Here is a 14,917-nt window from a genome sequence, read left to right on the forward strand (position 1 = left end):
TTTCAGAAAAAGGTCTTGTCAAAAACAAGGAAAATTTTAATTTACTTTTGAAGGACATACTGGAAATTTGGGATTTTTTAGTGTTAAATGGCATAGACGCTGTCCCATATTGTTATTTTTATTCACTAGCTGAAGTGTGGAGGCTTTCTGAAAGCCGAGCTGAAGGTCTACTGCCCTGTCATTCTAGACACCTTGCCTATCTGTGCAAGAAAATGTCCCTACTTAACCCAAAGGCCTTACAGCCTAAATGGATCAGACAGGTAAAAGGATAGGAAATTCAAGTGTGCATAGTCTATATGATGGCCACCAAGATCCAGAGGTCAAGACCCACATTACAGCCACTGAACATTGCAGTGACCAGTCCCCAGGTAGCTCCTCCCCTGCTAGAGGATCCTCACACCCACATCACTTAGATGCCTGGTGGACAAAGCCTTTGGATGTACGTTCAAGAAGACGGCATGGTGCTTCTGGGTTCTGGGAAAAAGGGGACTGAAAGAATGCACATATTGCCACTGAAATCCTTTGCATCTTCTCCTAAAGGCAAAAGCTTGAACTTTATTGATTTCAGATAGAGCAGAGAGAGTTGGTCTTTTAAAAATTATGATGATACAGCTCTCCTGAGTGTTCAACAACTTCATTTCCTTTCTCCTTATGTGACTCCTTTTTAGGTGTAGCGTATCAGTTTTGTTCTCCGTATCACAAGAGAAGAGCAACAGCTGTGCGTCTCCGTTTTCTTCAGGGCCTTGCAAATCTTGCCTGGGGATATTTGTTAGTTTCTGGTTTCTTCTAATTCCCTTCTGTTGGAGAGAATAAGATATAATAGGGTGAAGCCATCTGCATATTTGTACTTCTCAGATGAGGATTATTACATTTGCAAAGCGGTTAATGGAATTCTGAAGAATCAGATTTGTTTATCATTTTAGGGAATGAGACAACATTTCTGCTTAAAAAAAAAATTAGTAGAATATAGCACACTTTTGAGACCTTGCCCAGATTGCACACAAACACCCCCCCTCACCCCCTCTGCCTTCTCAAAAGAATTATTGGTACTTTTGAAATTTGTAAAACCATCTCAAAAATGATGGCTTTAGTGATTAAAGACTTAAAGAAAGTGGTCTCAGAATAACCAATGGATTCTCCAGCACATATTAATATATTCTGTTTGGAAAGGTTACTTCCATTTATATTCCAGGTGAAAATACTTTGTGATTTTTGGGCATGTAGTCACATTTTTTTCCACAGAAGCTAAGTAGTCTGATTAACACTGGGAATAAGAATAAAAAAAAATTGTGGTGGATTAAATTAATGAGGAAGTGTTGATTTCAATAAAACCACATTTTAAAAGATTGGAAACAAAGAAACTGATAAAGTAAATTTTTAATCTTAAATAATTTTTTAATTTCACTATATCTTATATAGTAAATTTCATACTATAATGATAAAATAAGAAATGGAACAAGAATTTTTAATTTAACCCCCCACATTTGTATTTGCCTAAAAAATGTCTAGAAATTTCATTTTACTGGATTTTTATGTGGTTTTTTTCATTTCATTACAGAAAGAAATCTGAAATTTCCAGGTCTTTCTCCTGGTACGGAAACTCGTGTATTCAAGTGTCTCCAGCCAGAACACCCAGAATATTTTGCACTGAGCCAAGCCTTTTCTTGAAAGCTAGCATTTATGCAGGACAGCTGTCTAATCTGAGAAGTTCAGGTGGATATGTGATACACCCGTCACTCCTGGCAGGCATTGGGGTCTTTCATCTGTGTCTTTGCCCTTGTGAGAAACAGGCTTTGCTCCCTGAAGAAACCTGCTGCCTCATCCTTCACCCTTCTCAAGGGAATTCTATCACGAAGGTAAATTAGGTCTGAGCAGGAAATTTTTCCAGGTCCCTTAAGTGGTTTGGAGCTTGGAATTTTTTTCCTTCCTTTTCCAGGCTAGGACATAAATAAGGCTTTCCTGTTTTTCCCTGAAACATTTTCCACTCCTTTACATGCAGTCCCACCTTTGCCACTTGAAACACTCATTTGGAGAGTGGGAAATCATTCAGATTCCAGTTGCTCCTCCCTGCTAGACTGGGTGAAAGGGATCTCAGCATCTCAGGAAGGTGTTTTAAACATAAAGCTAGGAGAGACAGCGATGTGGGCTGTGAATTAGTTGCTGCAGTGTTGAACTCAGCACAGGAAAACTTGAATAAATACATCAGGGATGGTAGCTTCACAGCACCGTAGTTAAAATCCTACTAGCACTGAAGGGAACTAGTTTTAGGGAGCTCAGATGTCTCTACAATACATTGCAGTCAGGTGGCTATGAGCATCCCCTCAGCTGATGACAGTAACGTGTTCTGCAGCTGCAGATAACAGTAATTGAATGCAGTATTTGGAGCTGGGGTTTAGGACTAGCAAAACCACAATCTCTGAATAGCCCAACCTGTTTGAGCCACAAGGATGTTTTAATCAGGGAAAGAGATAAAAAGCCAAATAGATGTTATGAGCTGCAATAAATCTAAAGCACCAGAAGGACTACAGCGTGGGAGCTAGTAGCCTCCTGAGAAATTGTGACATGGTGTGTGCAGTGCATGCGGTGTTAGCAGGACTGTCTAACTGCTGGTATCGGTCTTGCAACAGGGGAGAGGGCTTCTGCTTGCTCTGCAGCATTTCTTTCACAGCATCACTAGGCTTACATAAGCAGAAAGATGCCTTACAGGATATGCTTCTTCCTCTCTGCAGAGTAACTGTGAGCCCCAATTCACATGCTCTAGTAAATACCTTCTGGGCTGGTCAACAGCATACACGCAAAGAGGAACAATATACCTTCCTTGCTTTGGAAAAGTTTCCTTGATTATTGATAAATATCTCAGAGGACTACCACCTGTACCCTCTTCTTCCCCACTTTTTAAATCACCTGACTTACATAGCTTTACTGCATAAATTCGTGCTGGCGGCAGCAGCTTTACTGGACTGTTCACCTTTCAGCAGCTCCCCAGTCAGGGTACGGTTCAGGGCGAGGGGCTCAAGGGGAAAGCCCTGCTTGTTAGTGAGATGAATTGTGGCTGTGGGCTGGCATAAAAGGCCCAGCCTACAGAGAGATGAAGCCTTGGTTTAGGGTCAGCTTGTGAGAGGGGAAGCTGGGGGGGGAAGAACTAACTGGGAGCTACAAGCGTGGCTAGGTCCTGCAGCAGTGGAGGCACCTGGCAATGACAAAAATCTCCACAGAAACAGGAGCTGAGAAGTTTTCCATGTCATGGGAGAAGGCTGTGCTTGAACCTCCAGAAACCTAAAGCTGTAAGCCAAAAAAACCTTACAGCCAAAATACTTAAATCTTGTGAGATGAGGGGTTTTCTGTCTGGGACTCCTGCAGAAAGGCTTTACCCTGGAAGGCTGTAATGCAAGCTGGGTTTGCAGAGGACGAAACAAACCCTTCTCCTGTACAAGGTAACTTCTCCCACCAGGTACTTTGTTGCTTCTGGGGCGGCGTTGTGCCTCATCACATCTGTTGGTAAGAGGAGATGTAGGGTACCCTGCCATCAGCAGGGTAGTAACACAAGAGTTGGCTTCCAGCTCCTCTGGTTACTGTGTTGTTCACTGGTATCGGGTGCTTTCTTTTCTGGATAGTGAATTACTTACCCCCTAAAAGAATGGGGCTTAGTGCTTCATGCAAAAGTGTAACAGCAGCAATCTTGTGTGTCTTATTTGACCTGTTCCAGGAGTTTGCTGTGTCTGTATCCAGATGAGCTGGAAAGCAAGGAAGAGTCTGTAGCAAGCTCCTGGGCTTTGTAAGACTAGCACAGCTCGCCCATTGCAAATGGCGTTCTGTGGCTTCCTTTGCTCAGCTCTAACTTACTGGTTAGTCCGTGCTCTTCGGGTGCTATTTTGTGCTGTGCTGCAGTTGCTGTAAATGAGTGCTACTCTGTTGAATACGGCTTCTTTTGACTTGGGATATAATTATTACTAAAATGAAAATGCATTTGCAAGCTAAGTGCTTGAGCTTGCAGACTGTTTCAGAGTGAACTTTGAAAAATCACTTTTCTTCCCCAGTATTTTCTATTTTAATATTCTTCTTGTTTCTTTGCAGGTCTTGCTGTTCCTGGGGAGGAGTGAGGAATAGATTGTTTTCATTATCATTTTTCCAGAACGGGGAGGGGCAGGAGATCATAACGATCCTATTTCACACTTCCATAACTTGCCATGTGGTGATGACATATGCCCTCCAGCAGGAAGTACTACCGAGTGGCTCTCAATTTGTGATGAGCCATATTACCATTCCCAAAACTCTGTTTTCTGCAGTATATGTAACCCGGTACTCCCTAGACCTTTGTAAATAATTGATATTCACAATTCCTATGCAGTAAATCAAGGATTTATAGCAACATTTCTCAGAAGTCCTGCCTTCTACCTCCTGCCTGTTATTTTGGTCTCAAAGCAGAAGAGTTGTTTAATAGGCACAGCAATAATACATGCCTGAAAACTAGGGCTGCTTGATAGTATAGTGGAATTTTAGTAGCATGTAATTATGGATGAATCCCAGGCAGCACACAAGACGGTAACTTCTAAAAGGAGAAAAAGAAACTTACTGTTTCATCTTGACCCACTGTGATCTAAAAGAAAGATTATCTCGTGTGAGCCACTTGTGATCCAGAGCAACTGTTCTCTCTGTCATTGCTTTTCATAATCCATAGCATGCATATGTTCTCTCTCAGGATTGCAATGTGAGATGATGTGGCTGTAAGCCAAACAGTATCTTTAGTGTTGAGTGCTTTCAAGAAAGGGGGAGTAAAGCCTTGCTGATACAATGAGATCTGAAGTATCAAAACACATCTGATCTTTCTTGAAGCAGTAGGAAGAACTGTATAGTGTTTGAGTGCGACCAGGCGGGAGCACAGATTGATGCTGTACAGACTTTTGATGACTAGGTGTTAATGTGTGCAGAACAGAAAGCTGAAGAGCAGCAGGTAAGTGTAGTGAGCTGAAGTGAAGAGACAAAGAATGGAAGAATTTGGAGGTGGAACCAAAACCCTGCATCTTGGTATTCCTCTTTAAAGTATAAATTGCAGCAATAATTTAATATGTTTGCAGGTAACATTGAATAAGTGTGATGTACAAATGTGACTTCCTGGTATGTCACACATGAAACAGTCTTCATGGGATGACTCAATGTGTGTGCTGAGAATGGGCCAAAGATTTTTCTCTTCCATTTATAGTAAGTAGAAAATATATCATCAATAAGTCAAACCTGAGAAGAGTAATTTCTACTCCTCAGGTTGTTTGTCAGATTGGAATGTGATAAACATTAAATGATGGTGATTTCAGGATAAAGTCAATTATCTGTGAGTAGCAAATTAAAATTAGACACATCATTTAGTCTGGAAATTCATCCTAGTGGAGAACGCAATTTGCTTCCTATTGAAGGGTAGTGCCTCTCTCTTGGGTATGGCATTAGTGTGCATCAGCTCTGGAGGAGCATTGACTTGACAGGCATGGGAAGCCATTGACTCTCCCCTTCCTAATCCTGCTGGAGAGCTTTTACAGGAGTGAGATGGCAAGATTTCATTAATCAGAATGTTGACTGAAAGTTCTGAGTGTTTAGAGCATGATGAGTGTGGGTTTTAATTTATTTTTTTTTTTTAAGAACTGTCAGGATTTCTCCTACTCATGTACTTTTAGATTCAGGCAAATGGTGTAACGAAAAATAATGCAGAGTTACTGAAATGCACTTTTTAACAGTGGGACCAAACAAGAATAGAGTTTAAAAGTGGAGTTGGGGGATTAAAAGCAAATGGAGTTATGTCTCCTGGAGGTGTGCTCCAAAACATACTCTACTCTAATTCTGAAAATTCATCAAAATAGTGTTTTCCTCTTCCTCTAGAATTGGAGGAAGGAGTTGATGGTGATGGCTTGAGAGAAAGGGAGACAGGTTCATTGAGATTTTTGGATAGGGACACAGATTTTTGAAAATATCTTGGCTTATATTTCTGCTTTCCCATATAACTTGCGCTGGCACCTTCAGTTCTGTCTGCTGCTTTCCCTTCCCATGCTTTCCCTTCCCCACATTTAGTTTTGCTATGCTGAATACTGTTCCTTTTGCTTGATTGGGTTTTTTAGTAATTTGTTGTAGTCATTAGTCTTCCAACAATATCAAAAACCATGATGCCTTCAGTTTTTTTGTTTGGTGTTTTTTTTTTTTTTAAAAAAAGTAAATTGTTAACTGAAAGAAAAATTGATGAGGAACCTGCAAATCTGGATGTCCAGTCTGCACCCCGGCCCATCGAGATCTTCATACTCAGCTGGAAATAGTGTATGACCCATTTGAGGATTGGGTGGAACTTCCACCTGCTCTGTGGATCAGGTTTTTCTAAGAGATATTATTCTCTGGCTCACAGATACGTAGCTTGTATTTCCAATGACTTTGACAGAATTTTCAGAAGTTGTCAAAATATCTAGCTGTAATGCTGTGAATGCATTTAAAGGGAAGAATTCTGAATCCATAATGCAATAGGTAATGCTTATTCAATTACTTTCTGATACTGTGTCAATTTCTTTTATAATCTGATGAGCCACTGGTCTTGAGACTATAGGAAGTACATCAGAATGAGCCTTGGTAGCATCTGATGCTCCCTTTGATTCTGCAGTGATTTTTCTACCCTTGACAGTCTGAAAAAGAGAGGAAGTGTATCAGAGGCAAACATAAGAGAAAATTAAAATCCAGAATTCAACTATTAGACAAAACATCATCTGTTCTGTTTTGAGAGACTGGAAGGTTTGTGGTAGAAGGAACAGGGGCATGTTTACTCTCTGGCACTTGCTGTGCCGGATTGAGTGCCTCACAGCTGTACGAACTGCCCCGTCATACACACCCTACACACACAGGGTATGTTCGTGTTTCACTAATGGCAGTTCATGTGAGTATGCTGGCTCTATCCTACCTGTAGTAGTCTGGATCTCAGCCTGCATTGTTAATATGGTTAATATTTACCTATCTATTGAGACTTAACTACCCAAGAAGTTTCTGTAGATCTGCAATACTAGTATATGATTGTCCTCTGTTCCTGGAGGAAGGCTGCTGCAGGTCTCTGCATAAGCCCTCTTCCCATGCAGCCACTATCCTTATAGCTGTTGTGCCCCACATCTCCTGGGGGCTTGTATGCTTATAGCAATGAGTGGCATCAAATTTTGGTACTTCTAGGAGTTTTCCTGGTGTGTCCAGGTAGGACTGACCACCATCCACTTCATAACCTCACTAACACAGAGAAAACTTCTACCTGATAGCTCCACGCTGCCAGGTGTTTCCAGTCAAGTTATTTAGGATCCCATTTAAGAAATGTACGCTTCAGCACACAAAGCTTACATGTACTTGTGTGCTTTGGGTGAGAGTGATTTTCAAGAAAACAGGAAAGTGCTTAAAGGGGACTTCAGAGTTGTGTGCTAGACTTTTGTCTGTGGATTAATATTCTTAAATATAATTCCTCCCCTGTCTTGCTTTCAAGTAAGATTCATATATATTTTCTCGGTTCTCATACTGTATTTTTGAATAGTGGGAGTTAATCATACCAAGTACTGGCACGGATCTGTTAACCAGAATCCCGAGTACTGCAGGGCCCTGGAAAAGTCCAGAAGAACTAGAAATATCTTCTCATGTTCATTTCTACACAAATTAGGTTTTTTGCCTACATGATTGGAAAGAGCACTACAGGCCAATTATCCACTGCTTCCAAAACAAACCTTTAAGATTTCATGTTTGTAGTGTGAGAAATCTTCAGAGGCCCCTGATTTTGGGCAAAGAGTCAATTCCTATAAGTAGCTCTAGGTCACTTTTATGTTTTGATGACTGGTGAGGCGTATTCTGGTGTGGTGTAGGATCTGATTTCGGAAGCCATGTTGCTCCTGATGTGGGTCTGTTTTCCATGCCACTGCCTGGGCAGCAGTACTCTGCATGGCTGACTAGTCCCTTTTCTTGGAAATTGTGGGGGAGGGGAGGGAGGAATATTCTGTCTTGCAGGAGAGATCTGGAGTTAATGTGTAAAATTACTTTATTAGTTCACTGATGGATGTGCTTCTGCAGAATGAAAACCTGGAAACTTACACCCAATTTGTTTAATGGCAATATGGGAATCAGATAAATCTTGAAGTGGGATCTTAATGACTATAATAATTAATGATTTAATCTAAAGCACTTAGAGCGTGCTTTGTGAATGGCCCAGTATCATGCAGATGGATGTAGAAACAGGAGCAGAGCCAGCGCTGGAGGAGGGTGGCAGCAGGGCAAGATGGTTGGTGCCCTGTGTTGTGGGCAGTGCAGCCTTCAGTGAGGGACATCTTACTGGGCTTAACCTGCTGCCACTCTGCACAAACTTCAGATCACTGATCTGGGTATTGAGGAAAGATGAACGCATCAGCTAAATAAACATCTCCTCTCCCCTCCCTAGTCTTCACTTTCTGCCCTTTTGCTGCAGATGCCAAAAACATAGAATCATCGAATGGTTTGGGTTGGAAGAGACCTTAAAGATCACCTAGTTCCCACCCCCTGCCACGGGCAGGGACACCTCCCCCCAGCCCAGGCTGCTCCCAGCCCCATCCAGCCTGGCCTTGGGCACTACCAGGGATGGGGCACCCACAGCTGCTCTGGGCAGCCTGGGCCAGCGCCTCACCACCCTCACAGTGAAGAATTTCTAATCTAAATCTTCTCTAAATCTACCCTCTCTCAGTTTAAGGCCATTCCCCCTTGTCCTGTTGCTTCCCACCCTTGCAAAAAGCCCCTCTCCAGCTTTCCTGCCGGCCCCCTGAGGCACTGGAAGGTGCTGTAAGGTCCCCCCGGAGCCTCCTCTGCTCCAGGCTGAACCACCCCAACTCTCTCAGCCTGGCTTCACAGGAGAGCTGCTCCAGCCCTCTCATCGTCTTCATGGCCTCCTCTGGGCTCGCTCCAGCAGGCCCGTGTCCTCCTCATGCTGGGGGCCCAGAGCTGAATGCAACACCCCAGCCTACCCCTGCACTTCCCAGCTCTGTGGAGCTGGCTGGAACCAGCTGTGGCTGGGCTGGCTGAGGGGAGCTGTGTGTGTGGGGCTCCAGCAGGTGCTATGCTGGGGTGGCCGGGCTGCCTTCCTCCAGTTTTCTGGAGACCTGGGCCCCTGTGTAGGAGCTGTTGCTCCTCCCTAGGGCCATAAGAGCACCTGGAGCTGTTAACAACAGCCCTGCAAGTGGGTGTCCCGTGTTTCTCCCTCAGCATGGCTGTGGGCACGCAAGATGGCGGCTGGTGTTACCTAAGGGCTGGAGCAGGCAGATCGCGTATGACAGCATGACTGAGGTGAGGTACTTGTGATCCCTTTGGTTCAGTACTGCAGGTGCCTCCTGTCTGAGAGCAGAGGAAGGCACGTGTGAAGCAGACTAATATCAGAATGAGAATCTGATTATTTTTTTTTTTTCTGCCCAAGATCCAGCCCACGCTATAGCAAAGCAAGGTTGGTCAAGATTGGTTAGGGAGATGTAATATCTCTTGCTAAACCAACAGGTACAGTTGGCTAGACCAGCAAGCCTTAGGGTATATGATTTTATTTTTTTTTTTTTCCTTCAGGAAAGCTTGTTTTCCTCAGGTTTCTATCCCCTCCACAGTGTGGAGACTGCTGCTCCCCACAAGATGGCCGGGAGGTGCCTGGTCCTGTCCTTGAGGGAACATGGCTTCCAGCCCTTTGTACAGTGTACCTACTGGTTAAGGCACCTGGTGACCCTTCAAGCTTTGCAAATAGGGCTATTGTGTGATATTTCCCTTATCCAATTGCTAAAACTGTGCTTTTAATACTTGGAATATTCAAGTTGTTTGGGGATACCTGTGTACCCTGACATTTATTCTGTAGCATCCAGTGTGTCCTGGCAGACTGCAGACCCTTAACCTGATTACATCACTTTGCTCTCACTGAGTTCAATGGGGCTATTTAGGTGTGTAAGAAACACTTGCAAGCATGTGATTTTCTAGATCTAGCCTTATCTCATGGCTTTTGTCTAAGATGAGCTGTCCTACTTGCTGTAAGTCTGCTGTTTTTTCCTTCTTTTTCTTTTAAAAATATTGACAGAAAGCAAACACTTTGTAGTCAGAAAGAGTCCCTGTGAGGGCTCTGCAAGGGTGTCACACAAAATAGGGTCTGTGTGCCCTTGTCCTGGATTTCAAGTGAAATCTAAGCAAAGTCTCAAGTGAGAACTCACATGCAGCCAGCCAGGGTGGGAGTTGGAAAGGATGCCATTTTATATTGTGGCATCTTGCTGCCTGAGAAGGCAGTAGGCTTGCTCGCTGAACCTGTTCCTTACCAAGCCAAACCCTGTAACAAATGTTTGATCTTCCTCCCTGCTGTAGGGATGAAGTTCCTTTAGTCATCTGAATCTAGGAAACTTGTGCCTGAAGATTTCCTACGCTATTAGTTCAAAGGGTGCTTGGGCATGGTCATGTCTCGTCTGCTATGGAAGCAGTGCTGCTTAAAATCAAAGTACTTTATTAATGTAAATCTGTTTTACTATTGCACGTTAAGGAAGCAGTTAACCTTCAGTTGTCCTTATACTTGAAGAACTACTGTTAAACCTTTTTTTGACTTGTGGGCTTTCATAAGTTTTAAGCATGTATTTACAAAACTTGTCCTCAAGAGGAATGCAAGCAACCTGCCAGTTGTTCCTGGCTGACAGGGACCTGGCACTAAATGGTACTTCCTCTTTGGGAGGCAGGGAAGCAGACATCTAGCAAAGCCTTTCTTTTGCTTGAAGCAATCCTGCCAGTCAGCAATGACTGTGTTCCAGCAATAGAAGACTGGCAGGCAGCAGGGTGAGCTGTGGTTGCTGAAAAATAGGCTGAAGTAGCAACAGCTGGCAGCTTGAAGAATCTCTGACAGTGTGATGATAACCTGTCTAGTACTGTCATCCTCTGAGCTGGGCAGGACCAGAAAAAATACTGATGACCTAGGGAGGATATGGGAAAGTTGTAGGGTTTTTTCTGCTTTACCAAAGAATGATTATTTTCCTGCAGCATGAAGGATTGTTAGAGCACTTGCAGAAATAAAGCCAGAACATCTTGACTGGCCACTAAGGGCAAGCTGACTTAAGTGTTACAGTCTATTTTTCAGTAGAAAAAACTAAATAATCAGCGTAAGCAGCATGTTTCTTTCAGAAATGTCACTGCTAGAGCAAACACCTGTCTCTTTAAGGGGAAGAAGTTGAAGTTATCCCTCTTTTGTTTAATGCATGAATTTGGCAGTGTGCTGGCAGTTTGTTTCAGTTTAGTAAAGTGAGTAGATGATCTACAGTGTAACTGGGAAAAGATCAGATGAAATCCTAAATGGGAACTGGATGATTTCTGAGTATAGAAGCAGGCAATGTTCCCAAGTGTTAGGGAGCTCTGGAGCTGTGAAAATATGGGGTCAGCAGGGACAGCTGTTGCCACCTGACAGGTCAGGTAATTCTGCAGCCAACATAAGCACTACTGCAGGGTGCCTAATTGCTATTTAAATGAGTATCTGAACTTCACTGTCACGAGGAAGCCAGTGTTTTGCTCTGGGTTGAAGGCCTTTTAGCCCATCTCTGATGGTGTGTGGCTGGCACTTTGGAGAATAGCATTATTGACTGTCCAAATGAATTATTGCATGCAGCCAGACTGAAGCTAAATAAGCCTCAGTTGTCCCTTTTGGAAAGAGTATGTGCCCAAATGAGGTCTGCTATTGTGGTTATCGAGAGATGAAGATGCAAAGTAATTTCAGCATTTGGTCTGCAGATAAGACACAAATTTATATTTGGATCTTGAAAAAATGAATTAAGCCTGTCTTTTTCTGCTGAGTGAAAGAGGTGCACCGAAGAGATTTTTATACGTGCATGCACACAGAACTGATAGGTTTCTGGGGCAAATCCCAAGTATAGGATATTGTCCTGCAAATAGATAAAGATGGATGTGTATGGCAGAGCTCTTGTATCTGGAGAAGCTTGCCTGTCTACACTAGGTATGGGTCTGAATCAAAATTTTGGAGTGAAAATCATCCTCTTGGGAATTATGGGCAACTTTTACATTCTGGAACCAAGCCTTCTGTTGCAACTCAGTCCAATGCTTTGCTCATACAACCGTTACTTCTCATTAGCAACTACCTAAAAATGCTCTGGAAGCTGTCTTATACAAATATAATAGAGTAAAATACAGCCTCAGTATTTATACAGTGCCAAGTATTAATTAACACGAAAGATACCAGCAACTGACTGAACCCTCTGCAAGTAATTTTATTAATATATTTAATCCTTATTAATAACATGTAATTATTTGGGTACATGTTTTCCTAGTGCCTTTAACACTTACAGGTTTATTCCTAGCGTTTAGCTTATCTCCGTTGTAAAGGAAACAATAGAGCCTTTAGTTTTCCAACCTCTAGCTAAGCCTCCAAGCAATTCATTTAGAAGGAGCTGCTGTAAAGGGATGGCAGCATAGAGACCATTACCAGGAATCTTTTAAGTGCAGGTATGAGTTTGGAGCTTGGAAGAGAGGCCAGTGTTTCCCAAATAAAACTGAAACCTGCTCGAAGGTGAGCATCTGACTCCTTGGAGCCTTTGAAAATCCCATCTGAGGTGTCCACTTCAAATTTGTTGTAGCCAGATGTGGTGTTCCAGTGACATGTTTGATTAAAATTTGCGTGACGGAATGAATGGGTTCTTAGCTATCTGATGAAAATGATTATTACATCTAAGGCTGTAGTTGTGGTACAGTACACATCTGAGCTACGCTTGAGATATTGTGGCATACAAGCCAGTTTGACATTGAATTATGTTTTCAAATGGCACAGTTCCTTTTCCAGCCAGCCTGCCCCTCCTGCCCCCCACAACTTTTAGACAGATAGATGAAAGGCTTCACTCAGGCTTTACCAGCAAACTGGCATTCTCTGAATGGTGTGAGATAATAGTGTGATGACCTTCCAGTGATAACCGAATTGCAAAGAAAAAAAAAAAAAGCGAAGAAGGTAATTTATACTTGCAAGGACAAGGACAAAATATACAAATCATATTAGAGATAAAGAAATACTCAGGCTTATGATGACAGTGTGTTGTACGTGATGTTATCACAAGATGCTGTAGCTAGTTTATCTTGCAGTCTAATACACTAGACATGCCAGTTTAAAAAACAATTCCAAATCAAAATAGCTTGTGGGAATTAATTTTGCTACATGCTTTGTTCTTTTTTTTGAATGAAAACAGCAGCAAGGGCTAAAAGAATAGTGAACATACTCTGTGGTCTATTGGCAGCTGGTGACTTCCTTGCATTGGTCTCTTGTTGTACATGATTTTTGTTGATTAGATCAACATTAGAGCATTAGATCAGAGGAAAAAGTACAGGCTTGCTGCTGTGGAGCTGGAATCTTGGCTGACATGAACTGAAACTGGTAGAGCACCAGCATTTTACGCACGCTCACAATTTTCCACGTACGTTGGTCTGAGTCATGTTAAATCAGTTTATATTCCTATTGATTTTCGTAGTGGCTTTGAATTACCATAGCCTTGACAGAATAACATTTTATTCATCAAGTCTTCTCCAAGTAACTTTGGTAGTGCGCTGGTGGGTTAGATGTGCACTGAAAGTAAACCACAAGGCTCAATTAGATACTTTTATTTCAAACAGTTATAAGCAATAAATGATGCCTTTGAAGGTGTGCAGCTTTGCAAATGCATGTGTAGTCATTGCAATAAATGTTAAGAGTTACACAGTAACAGGAGATTAATGGTTTAATTCTGGAATAGCATCTTGTTTCTCTAAGGAGTGAACAGCAGTGGAGAAAAGAAATGAGAAAATAAGTTTGGTTCTTCAAGCAATGTTTCATTAATTGGAAGGGAAAAAACCCACCCAAATCAAACCTGCATAACTGCAAAGTTTGTCAGTGCAGGTAAATAATTAATTTTCATCCTACCAAATATGCTTTGATTTCCTGTAATTATAGGAAAACAAGAAATGTTTCTTCTAGGAATTGGTTTTCCTGTTACTGTATTAATTGAGAATATTTACTAATGGTTGTATATAATGAATATTGCTTTTCACTATCTCGATTCTTCTTTAAATGTAGCTTGCTGAAGGCACTTCAAATTCATCCCAATTACTGTATCATACATTTATTGTAGAACTTGTAATTAGACATGCTTTTTCTGTGCTGCACTAAAAAGCTTTCTTTGCTAATATTGTGTGATTTCCCCAGTCACCTTTTTAGTGACAAATGTTCATTACCACAAATATTGAAAAATTTTTGCCAGAAAAGTTAAAGGAATTGAATTCTGTTGTGTAGGGGGCAGCTAGCAAAGCACGAATTGATGGGACTAGTTGGCTGATATACAAAGAATTGGTCTTTCTAATCACAAGTGGTGCAAACCAAGCATTGTGCTGAGGATTTAGTTATACCAGCTATGTGTTAACAATGGCAGTGAGGCTGGAACAGTGTTGCATGTTTCCTTGCAGTGGTGTGGCTCCTGGGGGCTCATCTCTGTCCCCTTCTTGAGTAGTATAGCTACTGTTCAATGCAATCTGCCTGCAGCTTTCCTGGGATGATGCAGTCTAAGCTCTCACTGCTATCTGAACTAGTTTGCTGGCTCTAAGTCTCCGTGGAGCACGTGGGGTATCACTTGAACTGCCATGTGTGGGTGTGAGCAGTGCAGTGAATGTTCTGGACATGGCTGCAACATGGGACCTGCCGCGGGCTGAGATGTCCCTGAAGAATGAGAAGCTAACCACTTTCAGGGAGCAAAGGGACAACTATATTGCAGGGGGCTTGAGGAAACTGTCACTTCAAGCTTCACTGTACAAACATAAAGCCTCATGATTTAAAGATTGTATTTTATCTTAAAAATGACTAAACTTATTGGAAAATTAGAGCTGCAAATGTTAAGATTTGTCTCTTCTGCATGCAGTTGCTTAATTGAGGAGGTAGTAA

Source organism: Falco peregrinus, chromosome 5, assembly GCF_023634155.1.
Source record: "Falco peregrinus isolate bFalPer1 chromosome 5, bFalPer1.pri, whole genome shotgun sequence".
NCBI lineage: Eukaryota > Metazoa > Chordata > Aves > Falconiformes > Falconidae > Falco > Falco peregrinus.